The following is a 13865-nucleotide window of genomic DNA, read 5'->3' on the forward strand; positions in this document are numbered from 1 at the left end:
TTTCATAAAAAGAAACCACAATATTCTGCGTGAAATTCAAAGACAAAAATGTCACTTACGAATTTTTTAATAAAATTGTTGTTTTTGAAAAAAAAAATTCATGAATGAATCAAAAAAAATTTGCTGTATAAAATCTTTTATATTGGTCATACATAGAAATAAATTTACAATCAGCAAATTGGGCAAGTTTGTGAAACACTCAGGTGTTAGAACGTTGCTAGTGACAAATACAACGTCAGGTGTTAAAAATTGAAATAAGCGGATCCAATATGGTGTCCAACTTTTCAAAACAAATTTAAAAATTTTCAAAAATACCGTAGCATTTTTAACTTCTTTTATAAAAAAGCTAATCTCTTTTATCGCAACGAAACCCTAGTAACTTTGTAGCTAAAATCTAATTTAATCTTAATTAACTTGAAGTTCTTTTGATATTTTAGTAAAAAACTAATATTATGACAGTTATCAGATCAATGAGTAAGGATTTACATATCGACTTCTAAGTAAATTGTAAAACTAACAATCCAAATAAGTAATATTATAATATTTGTATTTCGTTATTGCAAAAGAATTTTGCTATTATTATTAAAGTAGTGGACAGTACTTTGATTTCAAAAATAATACAAAAAAAAAATTTATAATGTCACTCATCTCAGTACAATCATTTAAGTTCATACCAGCAAAATAAACGCTTAAGACAGTTTAAACATGTTTAATATATTCTTTATAATCATACAGACCTTAAGTTTTAATAAATTAAGGTAATTTAACGTAATAATTTTAAGCAAAAGTTTTTTTTACTTATTTTGTACATTTTTAATTTTAGACATCTGATGTTGTATTTGTTACTAGCGACGTTCTAACACCTGAGTATTATACAAACTTGCCTAATTTACTGATTGTCAATTTCTTCCTGTATAAGACCAATATGAAAGATGTCATAGAGAAAATATTTTTTTAATCATTCATAAATTTTTTTCTTAAAAATAGCAAATTTATTAAAAAAATTGTAAGAGACATTTCTTTTTTTTTAATTTTTACCCAGAATGTCGTAGTATTTTTTTAAAATAAAAATTCGTACATTTTTGACTATTTGGTGGTGATAATAAGCCCGCCATTTTTAATTTTTTACATCTGACGTTGTAATTGTCCCTAGCGACGTTCTAACACCTTAGTGTTTCAAAAAATTGCCTGATTTGCTGATGGTCAATTTCTTCCTACATAAGACTAATATCAAAGATTTTATAAATCAAAAATTCTTTTAATAATTCATTAATTTTTTTCTTAAAAACAACAATTTCATTTGACAAAAAGTTAGTAGGAGACATTTCATTTTTAGAATTCTACGCAGAATATCGTGGTACTTTTTTTAATCAAAATTTTAAGTTCTTGTAAAAATGCCAGGTTGTTTCTTGGAGAGTGTAAATAGACCAAAAATTTAAACCTAAAAATATTATTGTAGGTCTCGATAATTTCAGGTCATTAAGGTTGCCCGGTTGATCTGGAATGTCCGATATATATATATATATATATATATATATATATATATATATATATATATACTAGTGGGGCTTCGCCTCCCTGCGCGCTCTGCGTGCCAACCCCCTACTGTTCTAACTTACAAGGAGAGTCTTTAAATTTTATCTGTTAGTACACGGAAAAAGAAATCAAGCATCTGTAGCATGAATACCATCCATATATCGACAGTGTGAGAGAAGCATTGGGTTAAACGCATCGGTTCACATAGCAACACTGTGCGATACAGTTATAGACGGTATAAGATGCGCTCAAACGAATGTAGTATGGTCTGCTAGCGTATACACTGTGACACACACGGTCGTAGCGCGTGGAGCCCACGCGCAAAGTGTTTCGTGTGTACTCATACTGATTTTGAATGAGAAACATGCATGAGATGCACAGGCATCTCAGGTATTCTACGTGCCTATATCATGGGGTTGGTCTTTTTCACTGTGCTTACTAAGGTATACTTAATCTATTAGAATACACATTACTGTAAATTCAAGGGCTGTCCTATGATAAAATATTATGTAAAAAAAATTTTTTATATATTTATATGGCAGAAAAATCCTAATAATTTAATATAATCAAAACTCAATAATAGACAATTCTTTGGATATAAATACGTAGTTTCAACTTCTACTGATATTAACCGATGTGATTGACATCATAGTACATAATTAGTTAAATCCATCATTTTAACACATAGTGGTAATAAAAAATGATCTTTGTATTTACCTAAAGTAATTTTAAAAAACTTTACAAAAACTATGAGGAATATTTCTATTGGCATTGTCATACTGTTTAATATTTTCGCGCTGGCACAGGTGTTTATTTCGATTATTACGCATACTTTAATAGATATACATAATACATTTCGACACTAAGGCAGAGAGTACAACTACCGCGCCCTTCAGGTTATTGTATGTTTCTGCCCGAGTCCCGAAAATTGTTAATCGAACCGAGGGCCGAAAGTGCAGTTTTATGTCCGTGGGCGCACTTTGTGCTCGCTACTTACTTTCGGCCCGCCAAAAGTATTTTCCCCGTGGGCAGAAAGTGATTAGGAGGGTACAAAGTTAATAAAATAATCAAAATAGTTAAAATAATGACTAAATTGTGTAATAATATATCTAATAGACCAAATAGAATTTTTTTGTGGCAGGATTCAATGAAAATACTTACATAATTTTTCAGATTTGGAAGGTCATAAATAATAGGGAACTATTTATGTAACAGTAATAAGTTTTGTATTGTAACTTTTTTATTTTTAAAAAATTAGCACTATCACTTATATCTCAAATTTTTTCAAGGTTACAATCCCGATATTCACAACAAATTGTCTTACAAATCAAATCGCATTGCAATCAGATCTCTATTATCTTTTCTTACTTTTAAACAGGGAGAAGTTCGAAGTGCTGTATCTACATCAACTAAAATAGAATCTTTATTACTATAACTAACACAATATGCATGATAGTGAGTATCAAAATAAAGAGTTTCAAGTTTGAGAGCATGAAAATAAATTTTTTTTTCGCATTTAAAAATATTTTGTATAATTCCAAAATTTGGACCAATATCCGAAATACTAAATATAAAAACAGTTCCGCGCCTAAACGGCTTTCCACTAATATACATATAATTTAATGTATTAACCGATAGTTCCTTTTTAACACCAGGAAATATACTTGTTAACAAGTCGTACGCATTTACAAGATCAATAGTACCATATTCAACGTCGTTGTCATTGTAATTTTTAAATTCCCATGCGTGGCATAATTGCAGTTGGTGTCTAATCGCGATAGTTAATGGCAAGTTTATGTTTGATGAAGTTCCTGCAGCAATCTCCTTTAACTTTTTATTTTTCCTTTCGAATTTCATTGCGGAGTAATGTACCGGCGGACCATATTTTAACATAATTGTCGCATAATGTAGTAGTAAATGCATTTTAGGCTTTAATTTTCCATACATTTTATAATAAAGATCATTATGTTTCGTAATAAGTATTTCTACTTTTTTTATTTGACCTCTTGTTAAAACTGGAGATGTTAAAATTGAAACTATTCTTTTTAAATAGATATACAGCTTCCAATGTTCGTTATTTTCAGGGATAAGATCTCCTATTATTAATGTCAAATTTCTAGCTAAGCAAAGAGATTCAGAAGCTGATTGTTTTATTTTCAATTTCTGAGCACCTTTCTTGCTAGTAACGAGGCGTTATTCCTGAGGTTTATTTCTAGACTCGATTTCACCATACTCGAAATTTTTTATCCTACTATTTATAACATCTAGACTGATGACTCCAGTATTCATCAAACCTTCGAGAACTTTGGCTAATGTATAACATACTACCCCCTCGCATAAATCATGCATAATATCAACTGTTAAATTTTCAGTGATATTAAATTTATCGAGTTCATCGAAAACGCATGGCTCTTTCCTCCCAATGCTTGACAAATTACCATTTATTTTCGCGGTATCATAAATATTTCTTGTTCTAAGAAGTTGTTGATTCTCAGCACTCATTATTTAACATTGATCTTTATAAGCAACACAAAATCTACAGTAGATTTTGGCAGAGAAACTTTCAGAAAACCCACAAATACAGTTAAGGCCTAAGTTATCACCTAAAATTAAAACACATTCAAAATGTATTTTGTAATCGTTGTCATCAACGCAAATATTTATTCCATTCTTTGATAAATCGTTAAGTTCCTCTATAATATTTGGAAACACTGCCTTATTTCCAAATCGTTTCAAATGCTTTGAATAAAAAACACTAGCAATAAAAACATTTTCTAACTTTGCAATTAATTCAGGAGGCACAGTAGCTATAGAAGCATACACCCCACCCAATTTCTGACATCCAGCATGGCTCCCTAGGACATTTCGAGTTTCAAATTCATCAAAAAAAAGAAATACTGGAAAAACGAGTTTGCTTTGATCTACATATTTTTCTTTCCATAAATCTCCTTGAATTATATTTGAAATAAGAGTGTTTTCTACTGACAGCTTCTGTACGTAACTTAGCATTTTATTAAATACTCCTGGCTTCTCTAAGAATGATTTGAAACATCTTTTTAAAGATGTTCTGACAATGTAGGCAGGCTTTTCAGATAGACTATTAACTCCAGAGACGGCTTGCACAATTTCATACGATCTACCGATTTTTACTGTTTCGGGGGGTACGTATAAACTTTCCAACTCATACTTTTTAAACCTACGACTTTCTGTTGAATATTCTGTAAACAGATTTTTATTTTTTTCTAAAATAAATCTAACTTTTGCAATAACCGAATTTGTCGTGTCCGTCGTTGATAGAAGTAACTCGTTTTGCATTTGTTGTAGAATAAATGGTATAAAAGCTGCTGTTATGAAAGTATTGATGTGGTTTAATATTTCATCTACGGCCTTTCGAGAAATGAGTGGATTGCTGTATAAAAATAGGGTAAACTCCATCGTTGCCTTTTGCATGGACTCAATGGTTATCTGACCTCCAAGTATTTGCGAAAAGTCCATTTTTCTGAGTTTTATTTATCAAAATCTGTAAAAAATCATACTCACGATGAATAAAAATTGTATTCTCTTATGTAATAAATTCGTTATACAATTCAATACAATAAAATAAAAGGGGCATAAGGGATTTAATTAAATATTATATATAACCAGAAATGCTGACAAAAAAAATGTTTTATTAATAAGCTTATTAGTATGCTCAACGTTCAAAACAACCAACTTATTATATCTAATCTATGAGATCTCACTTAAATAATTCTTATCTTAATTTTTTAATAGTCAAAACACTTATTTCCGTTTTAAATTCTAGACAACTGTAGCTTTAACCATTGGAATGATTTTCATGACAATATTAATCACAGATTAGTAATCAACGATTAATAAATGGTTTAACAAATATTGTGTCAGTCACAATACTTTAACAACACGAATAAATAGAAAATTTATAATTTATATCTAAAGAATAACCGTAAAAACACCCATTATTAAATTTGAAGAAAAAATTGTTTGTTGTTTTATTTTCTTTTTTTTTCTTGCTCTCCAGATTCCAAGTCTATTAATTCTTGACGCAAAGTTGTGACGGCAGAGTTTTTGTCAGGTACATTGAAATTGAAAATAAGTTTTTCAATGAGATTCCAAATATGGTTATTAATTATTGGGGCAGCATTTCTCAAAACGGTACCTATCATAAAACATGCGTTTACAGCATCGGTCACAGATGCGATTTGATACGTAAAGTCATTCAATACAACATAAGCGCATTTTATTGTTGTCAGGCTATCGCCCTGCAAAACTACGTAAGGATAGGAAAATGGCCGTTGAAATTCTGCATGAATAGATTGAATATCAAGACTCAATTGCTTTAGAACTTCTTGGACATTTTTACGCTCCTAAAAAAAAAAAATTTTTATACGTCGTATAATGTACTTGCATATCTTCCAAGTAGTGTAACATTTTAATATTACTAATAAGCACTTTTCATACTAGTAAGATCAACAAGAAAAAAAAGTGAAAATTGATTAGGTTTCTTGAAAATAGGTTTATAAGAAAGTAATAACGAAACAATTAATTTCGAAACGCAAGAGTAACAATTGTTTCCACCCGACGTAAGGCATGATTATGTAAAAATAATCAATATTGAAATTACCTGTATATGATACACAAAAGACTTGGCTATGTCCGCTTCACTGGGGGTCCAACTTTTTTTTGCTTGCGATCTTGCTGTTTGTTTAGTTATCATTTTAAAAAGATAAGGAAGTGCCACTAAACAGAAGATAATTGCGTGGTCTGTAAACAAAAAAACAATGGTTGACTCTTTAACATATATGCAAAAAATTAAATATTCAAACACGTGCGAACCTTCATTCTCCAACACCAAAGATGCTGGAAGTAACTAAGTGAGAAATGGATCTCTGGTTCGTTTTCGAGCTAGGCTAACAATCAATTTGGAATATTTTTTCCAATTTTCAATTACTGTTTCTTCTAAAATACTGTAATCGCACTTAAAATCAGCAGAGAACTGAAACCGTAATGTCACAAAAAGTATAATTAAACATGTGATTACATCATGTTGTGATTTAAAAATATTTATAAATTATTACAAGGGTATACGCAAAAGGATGACGCAAACAGGGGAACGTTTTAAAGATTTCCTGAATTTCATTTTTGCGAAAAAAATTTAATCGCTCCGTTCTTCCATTACTAGTCCATTTCAGTCGGTATTCGTTGTCAATGACAGTGGGGATATTTTCAAAATCAGGTAACGCACCAGTCGTGTCTTTAAAAAAAAAAAAAAAAAACCCAATAATTATGCGCACAGACGTATAATTATAATGCTTCAATCATAGTATATTATATAATATTACCTTCATCTAACTTTCTTTTTCGTGGAGGAGTTGCTTTGAGATATCCGGTCAAAAATCCTCGTTCCCGAAGAGTATTGTAATGATTTTGTAAGGCTCCGTGAGCGTTTTTATTTGAAGATGCTTTTGAATAAAAACTTTCTCTTAGAAACCTTGGGAATAATTCGTGTGCACTTTGTGCTAAGTAATCTAAACGATCAGAAGTAATGCTGCAAAAAAAAAAAAAAAAAAAAACAGTTATAATTAATTTAATAGTAATTATTCAAGTATCATATAAATCGATATAAAGTTTGGATTTCTAAAGTAAAAAAATTGTATGAAGAAAAAATGTTCGCACATAACGTTTAACTTAGTTTTCCTATTTACGTGCGCAAGGTATCACTTTTCCGTATGCTAAACTGAGCGTGCCTGAAAGTAACTTAGCGTGCGGGAATGTACGAGTAGCAGAAGACAGTGCGTTGCTGTTACTCACATAAACATATACGTTCAGGTGGTGTGTTTGAACGATCTCACACTTACCCAACACTATCCAAACATGTCGAACTTTGCGCACTAATAGGAAAAATAGTATACGATACAAGTGCGCACGTAGGTAATCCCACACTTGCTTCGCTCGTGTGGGAACGACCTACTTTGCGCACTTGTATCGTAATCTACCAAAACAAACAGTGTGGAGAGAATGTATAAGTATGTTATGAGTATACAAGTCGATAAAATGAAAAAAATTTTACGAAAAAAAAATATTAATACTCGAATGAATTAGTCCTGTTGTGCTCATGTTGAATGATGTGATAAGCGATTCTACTCGGTGTGCAATATTCGCTTTTTTTGGAAAGCTTCAGTGACTCCCGATTTTCATGTATCTTTTCATAGTTATAATTTTTCAGTAAAAAATCTCCAACACAGCACTCTCTTAAAATCTGATAGACGTAATTTTCGCCATAGTTTTTAGTATCTAAACAAACGTATTTTAGTTTGACCGTTAGCAACATTTTAGTTTCCCATAGATATTATAAAGATGCTTATAAATAAACCTTTTTCTCCGTCCCTAACTTCTTCAGTACAACTATTTCCAATTAAAAAACCTTGAGGATCAATTATAATAGCTTCTGAGACTGCTGATGGTAATTTACTGATTTTAGAGTGCTCCGTTAAAGAAGGAACATTGATTATTTCAACCGCCGCATCAGTAACCGGACTATTATAATATTGTATAGCTCTTGATGTACCTACGATAAAAATAATTTAGATTTTTATTTCCACCTTAGATACAATCAAATTCAAGTAGCAAAAATCTTTATCGTAATAAAAGGTAATTTATTCGTAAAAGATAGAAAAAATTTCTGGTTAATCACATGAATAGTAGCACAACTCAGATTTGCCCCTTTACTGTAATATTATAAAATTTTAATTACTAAAGAACCAAATGGGAATATCTAAGTGGAGCCAGTATTCGCGAGAGAGAGTATGGTTCAATCACATTAAGAGTATGGACTAGAATTGTGTATCTCTCATTATGAATAGAAACTTGAGAGCAATAACTTATATATACGTTTTGTTCAATTAGTAGGTATTTGGAAAAATGTGTAAGAAATGTCTAACCATCAACTGTCGAAACAAATTTCAAAACTTCGTTATTTTCATACTGTTCCGATGTTGCGGACGAAGCATTTTGGCTCATTCAAAAATGTGTGTGATTCATTGTTTTAGTATAGACGATGACAATATGCTATGTTAAAAAAAAAGAAGGTATGAAATGGTTGGTAATAATGCTTCATCAATGTAAAATAATGTTAAAAATAATTTCTGGGTGAATACAAGATTTAATATACATCACAATAATGTTATCAAGATACCCAAACATCAATAAAATTTAAAAACTGAGACTGTCATATTAAGACCTACACATACTAACAATAGAGCTACATGAGACATTTGAATCACAGAAAAAAATATACTCATAAAAATCCTGATATTTTGCTTGAAATTATTCTTAAACATCAAAACTTAATAATCTACATTCTGAGTGAACAGATCAGCAACATTTGAGACGCAAACTCTTCATTTGACAAAAAGGCCTCATCGGTGATTTTTACCCATATGTTGTATCTCAGCTTTTGTAAGAGTAGAAATATTGAAAATTGATATTTAATTTTGTTTAATAAAGTTAGGAAATTGTACAAAGTTTAAACTCTTTAGCTGTAACAGAACTAAAAAGTTGGAATATAAACTAAACTCAAAAATTAGGGCTGTTCGCACTTTTCGAGTATCAACAATGAATACTACTCAAGCTTACTCAGTTCTGTTATAGCTAAAGAGCTGAAACTCTGTACAATTTTCCAACTTTATTAGGCAAAACTAAGTATTGATTTTGAGCACTCTAAATCTTATAAAAGTTGAGATACCACATATGGGTAAAAATAATCGATGAGGCCTGTTTTCGCCGAATGAACATAGTACATAAAAAAGGGTTTTTAAAATTATGAATATCCTGTACATGTTTAATCTGTCTATTTATAAATGTTGTACATGCTTCATTTGAACCATTAATGCTTTAGTATAAATTAGTAGTTACAAATAAATAATGGAAATAAACATGCAGTAAATCAGTGAGACAGTTAATCCACTGATTTCATGCTACTTCATTCCTAACTTTTACTACTATTAGTGTAGTTCAATAGGTAACACAAACACAACACTGGTTACCTCTACTTATACAAAAATGAACTGAGTGGAATCATAGTTCATGCTGCATAACCAAGAACTTATTGTTTATTAATTTACCTTTTGCCGTATAACCTTCAAAATTGTAATATATACTGATGTTGTTTCGGTGATTGTCTCCGCTTTCTCTCTCTCTCTATATATATATATATATATATATATATATATATATATATATATATATATATATATATATATATATATATATATATATATATATATATAATGCACTCAGCGCAGGGTGTTGACAAATAAAGTTGAGCACAATTCACATGTAGTACACTTGAACAAAATATTAGTAATTAATGATGAACAACCGCCACATTAATTTAGTACTCATTAAAGAAATAACTATTACCTTGGTTATTCATCATTATACACTTAAAATCACACGAGCATCACACATATCACATCAGTATATCAGCTGTAATGAATGCGTATTGCAGACCGCGCATGTTATGTATAGGGTATGCCTATAGCTCCCACTCGAATTCAGCGTACGTACACGCGAAACACTTTGCGCGTGGGCTTCACGCGCTGGCCCGATGTGTGTCATAGTGTATACGCTAGCAGACCATACTATATTACTTTGAGCGCATCTCATACGATCTATACTTGAAATCCAAGCATTGCACGCATGAATCGATAGTCATACTAACGCAGTATAGATTCTCATGCTACAGCTGCTTGATTTTTTTTTCAGTGTAGGAAGAGGTTGGTGCCCAGAATTTTGTGAGGAAGAAGAGTTTCTAATCGAAATCGTTAGGCAATAGTTATATATTGATCAGTAATTTTCCACACCACCCAGAAGGTACTATTGTGGTACGTTGAGAGTTTTTGTTAGAACTCTCCGTTATGTTTAGAGAAAAAACGTATACATTATTTCTTTAATGATTAAATTCTAAACAACGAAAAGTCTTGATCACTTTAATCACATATAAATTATTTAATTTTTCTATAACATACACTTTACATTATTTTTGTTACTATTATGCATTCTATATTTTATCAATTGATATAAGTGGTTGGAAAGAAGTTTTCATTTTTAGATTCAATGACAAATATGGGAATAATTTCTTCACAGTGTTCCACACTGTAAATTGATACAATTTTTGTGCTTTGTACTATTAAAATTCAATTTAAAATCAAACTGAATCTTTTTAAAGTTTTAAGAAATAAACAATATAAAAGTTAGCGTAAAAAGGGGACGGAAATTGTTTATTCAGAACTTTATCTTATTTTCTGTATAGTGACGAAGATTTCCACATAAGAGCTCGTTCTTTAGTAATCAATCATGTTGTGAATAAACGGCAAAATTATTATGAATTTATAGTAGAAAACGATTACTATCAAAATGTTAAAAGTAGTGATAAATATATTAACATAATGTCAAAAAATGGGACTTATGGTACAAGTATTTAAATTAAAAGCTTCTAAGATTTATTACATGTTCACGTTATAGTTAATTTCTCGAACAACGATACTCAAACATATAGAAATTTAAATAGTAATCTTAAACTAAAAATTAGTCTTAAAGGAAAAATATAATAAAAAATATTGCAATTGGTCGATTAACATTGTGTCTCCAAAAGATCATGAAAGATTTTTTTTTAAACTTGCATTAAATAAAGTAACTGGTTTGACATCGTTCGAAGACATTAGAACATACAAAGGAATAACTTATGAAACTTCTAAAGATGCTGCAATTGCAATAGGTTTAATAGACAATGATGAAAAAATCGATGATATTTTAAAAAAAGCAATTGCTGTTATGTTTCGATATCAATTAAGACTATTTTTTGCTTGGTTTTTAATTTTTGAAAACGTTTAAAGTGATGAAATATGGAACAAATACAAAGAATTTTTTACAAAGGGTTTGCCTCAAAATAAAGACAATTCAGCTCTTTTTTATACTAATCAAATTTTAGACTCTGAAGATGAATCATGTGGATGCTTTAATTAACCTACTCAAAAAAAAAAATAGAGAGTAAAAAATAATTTATAGATTATGAAATACGTTTCAGTAAAGAAATGTTTGACTCTATGTACAAAAGTTTGAACAATGACCAGAAAAACATATTTCATATTATTTGCGAACAAAAAAATTATATTTCCTTTATAGATGGTCCTGGATCGTCAGGAAAAACTTATTTATATAAAGCGTTAATTAATTTTTTTATTTATTAAAATAAAAAAATCATGTCAATGGCATGGACTGGCATAGCATCAATTTGGCTTCCAAAGGATATGACCAGTCATAGAACTTTTAGACTTCCTTTAAATCTTACTAATATAGAGAGTGCATTTAAAGAATTCGAGTCAGATAAAAAAAAATTAAGAGAAGTTGGTTTAATTATTTGGGATGAGGCTTTAATGATTCCAAAAAGAGCATAAGAAATAGTAGACAGAATGTTAAGAGATTAATGTTCTACTGAAAAATACTTTGGAAGTAAATTAATTAGTTTAGGAGAAGATTTTCGTTGGACTCTCCCAGTAATAAAAAATGGTACTAGAAAAATTATACTGGAACGAACTATTAAATCTTCATTTTTATGGAACTTATTTTAAATTTTAAAATGAGAAATCAATATTTGTTTTAATGATACAGGATTTTCAAACTTATTATTAAAAATTGGGGAAGGGAAAATAAAAACTTTTAACATTTTTAAAAAATGGATCTCAAATGATGAAGGTTCTTAAATATTTTCTAATATCTACAATTGTCCGATGAATAGTGTTATACTTACATCTCATAACGAGAACACCTCTTATTTAAATGGTAATATTCTTGAAAAATTAACTGGAGAAGTTAAAACTTACCATAGCATAGATAACGCAACTTATAAAGGGGTTGATAAACCAGACGATAATATTTATTAAATTTTTCCGGTGAAAATGTTAAACAATATTCGTGAAGGATTACCACCTCATAAACTTAATCTAAAAATTAGTACAATAGTGATGTTACTGAGAAATTTAGGTATATCAGATGAACTCTGTAATAGAACTTGTTTACGAATCACTAAATTTTTACAGTAAAATATATAAGGAGAAATAATAACTGGAGAAAAAATTGGAAATAGAGTCTTCATTTCAAGAATAACTTAACACACAGGAAACTCCTCAACATTACCGTTTGTTTTGTATCGTGAACAATTTCCAATCGTTGTGGCATTTGCTATGACAATAAAACAATTCCAAGGTCAAAGTTTCGATAATGTAGGATTGTATAAAAAAACCCTTATTTTCTCATGGTCAATTATATGTAGCTTTATCAAGATGCAAAGATAAAAATAATTTATTTATTCAAGTAGAATGGCAAAAAAATACAGAAATAGAAAATGTTGTTTAAAAAGAGATTTTTACATAATTTATTGACTTTAGTTGATGATTTATATAGATAAATCGGCAATATTTATGGTAATAAATTGAAACTCACTTATTAATATTTCATCGCTTAACAAGTATACATGACATGATGTATTAAGAATGGTGTGGTGGGCCTGTGGGGGGTCTGTGGGGGGTCTGAGGAGAGTCAGTCACAATTGTGTGGGGGGGCTGTGGGGGGTCTAAGGAAGAAGTTAGAAAATGTCAAATTAGCGATGAAAACGGTCGAATTTCAGCTTATTTGTGGGAGGCTGTGGGGGGTCTTGGGGGGCTGTGGAGGGTCTGTAGGGGGGATATGTGGAATGCCCCACACAAATAGCTATATAATATAGGGATATATATAAAGTAACTGTAGCGCTTCATTGTGCCCATGCAAGAGAGAGAGAGAGAGGGGGGGAAGAGAGAGATAATCCAACGGACCCTCTGCACTGTAGTTGGCACTGGCTGGTACGGAGATAATTTATAAACGTATATACACACAAGTAGTAGCTTGCTTGTACGCTTGCTTGTTTCACGGGTTAACTACTTATATAAGGCGTGCTTGTAGAAGTTTTACTTGAAAAAATAAGTTACTACTGCTACGCCACTACAGCTTAGTGTACAAATATATATTAACGTTTATTTTTCGGAAATAAGTAGTGGTAAATTGCTGAACAATAATGGTATCATGGATTTGCAAAGTAAATATATATTTTAGATACATCGATGTAATGGTTTGACCATCTGCGATAAAAACAATAGTAGGTATATGACTTAAATGCTTCTAGGTTAACTAGAAATTTAATATGACCCAGAGGTCCAGGAGTGACTGTTGATACATCTTAACCATTGTATTAAGAGGCGCACATGTATAGATGGCGGCAC

General features: G+C 30.4%; 1 protein-coding gene across 2 annotated transcripts in view; it reads left to right on the forward strand.

Moving 5' to 3' along the window:
* Nucleotides 1-13865, forward strand: part of LOC106645029 (mitochondrial import inner membrane translocase subunit TIM50-C) — a 489498-nt gene that overhangs the window by 285692 nt on the left and 189941 nt on the right. The gene's annotated exons all lie outside the window — the stretch shown is intronic.

This window comes from Copidosoma floridanum, unplaced genomic scaffold (assembly GCF_036245765.1).
Source record: "Copidosoma floridanum isolate Cflo_tuat_1 unplaced genomic scaffold, Cflo_Japanese_pri ptg000024l, whole genome shotgun sequence".
Taxonomy (NCBI): domain Eukaryota; kingdom Metazoa; phylum Arthropoda; class Insecta; order Hymenoptera; family Encyrtidae; genus Copidosoma; species Copidosoma floridanum.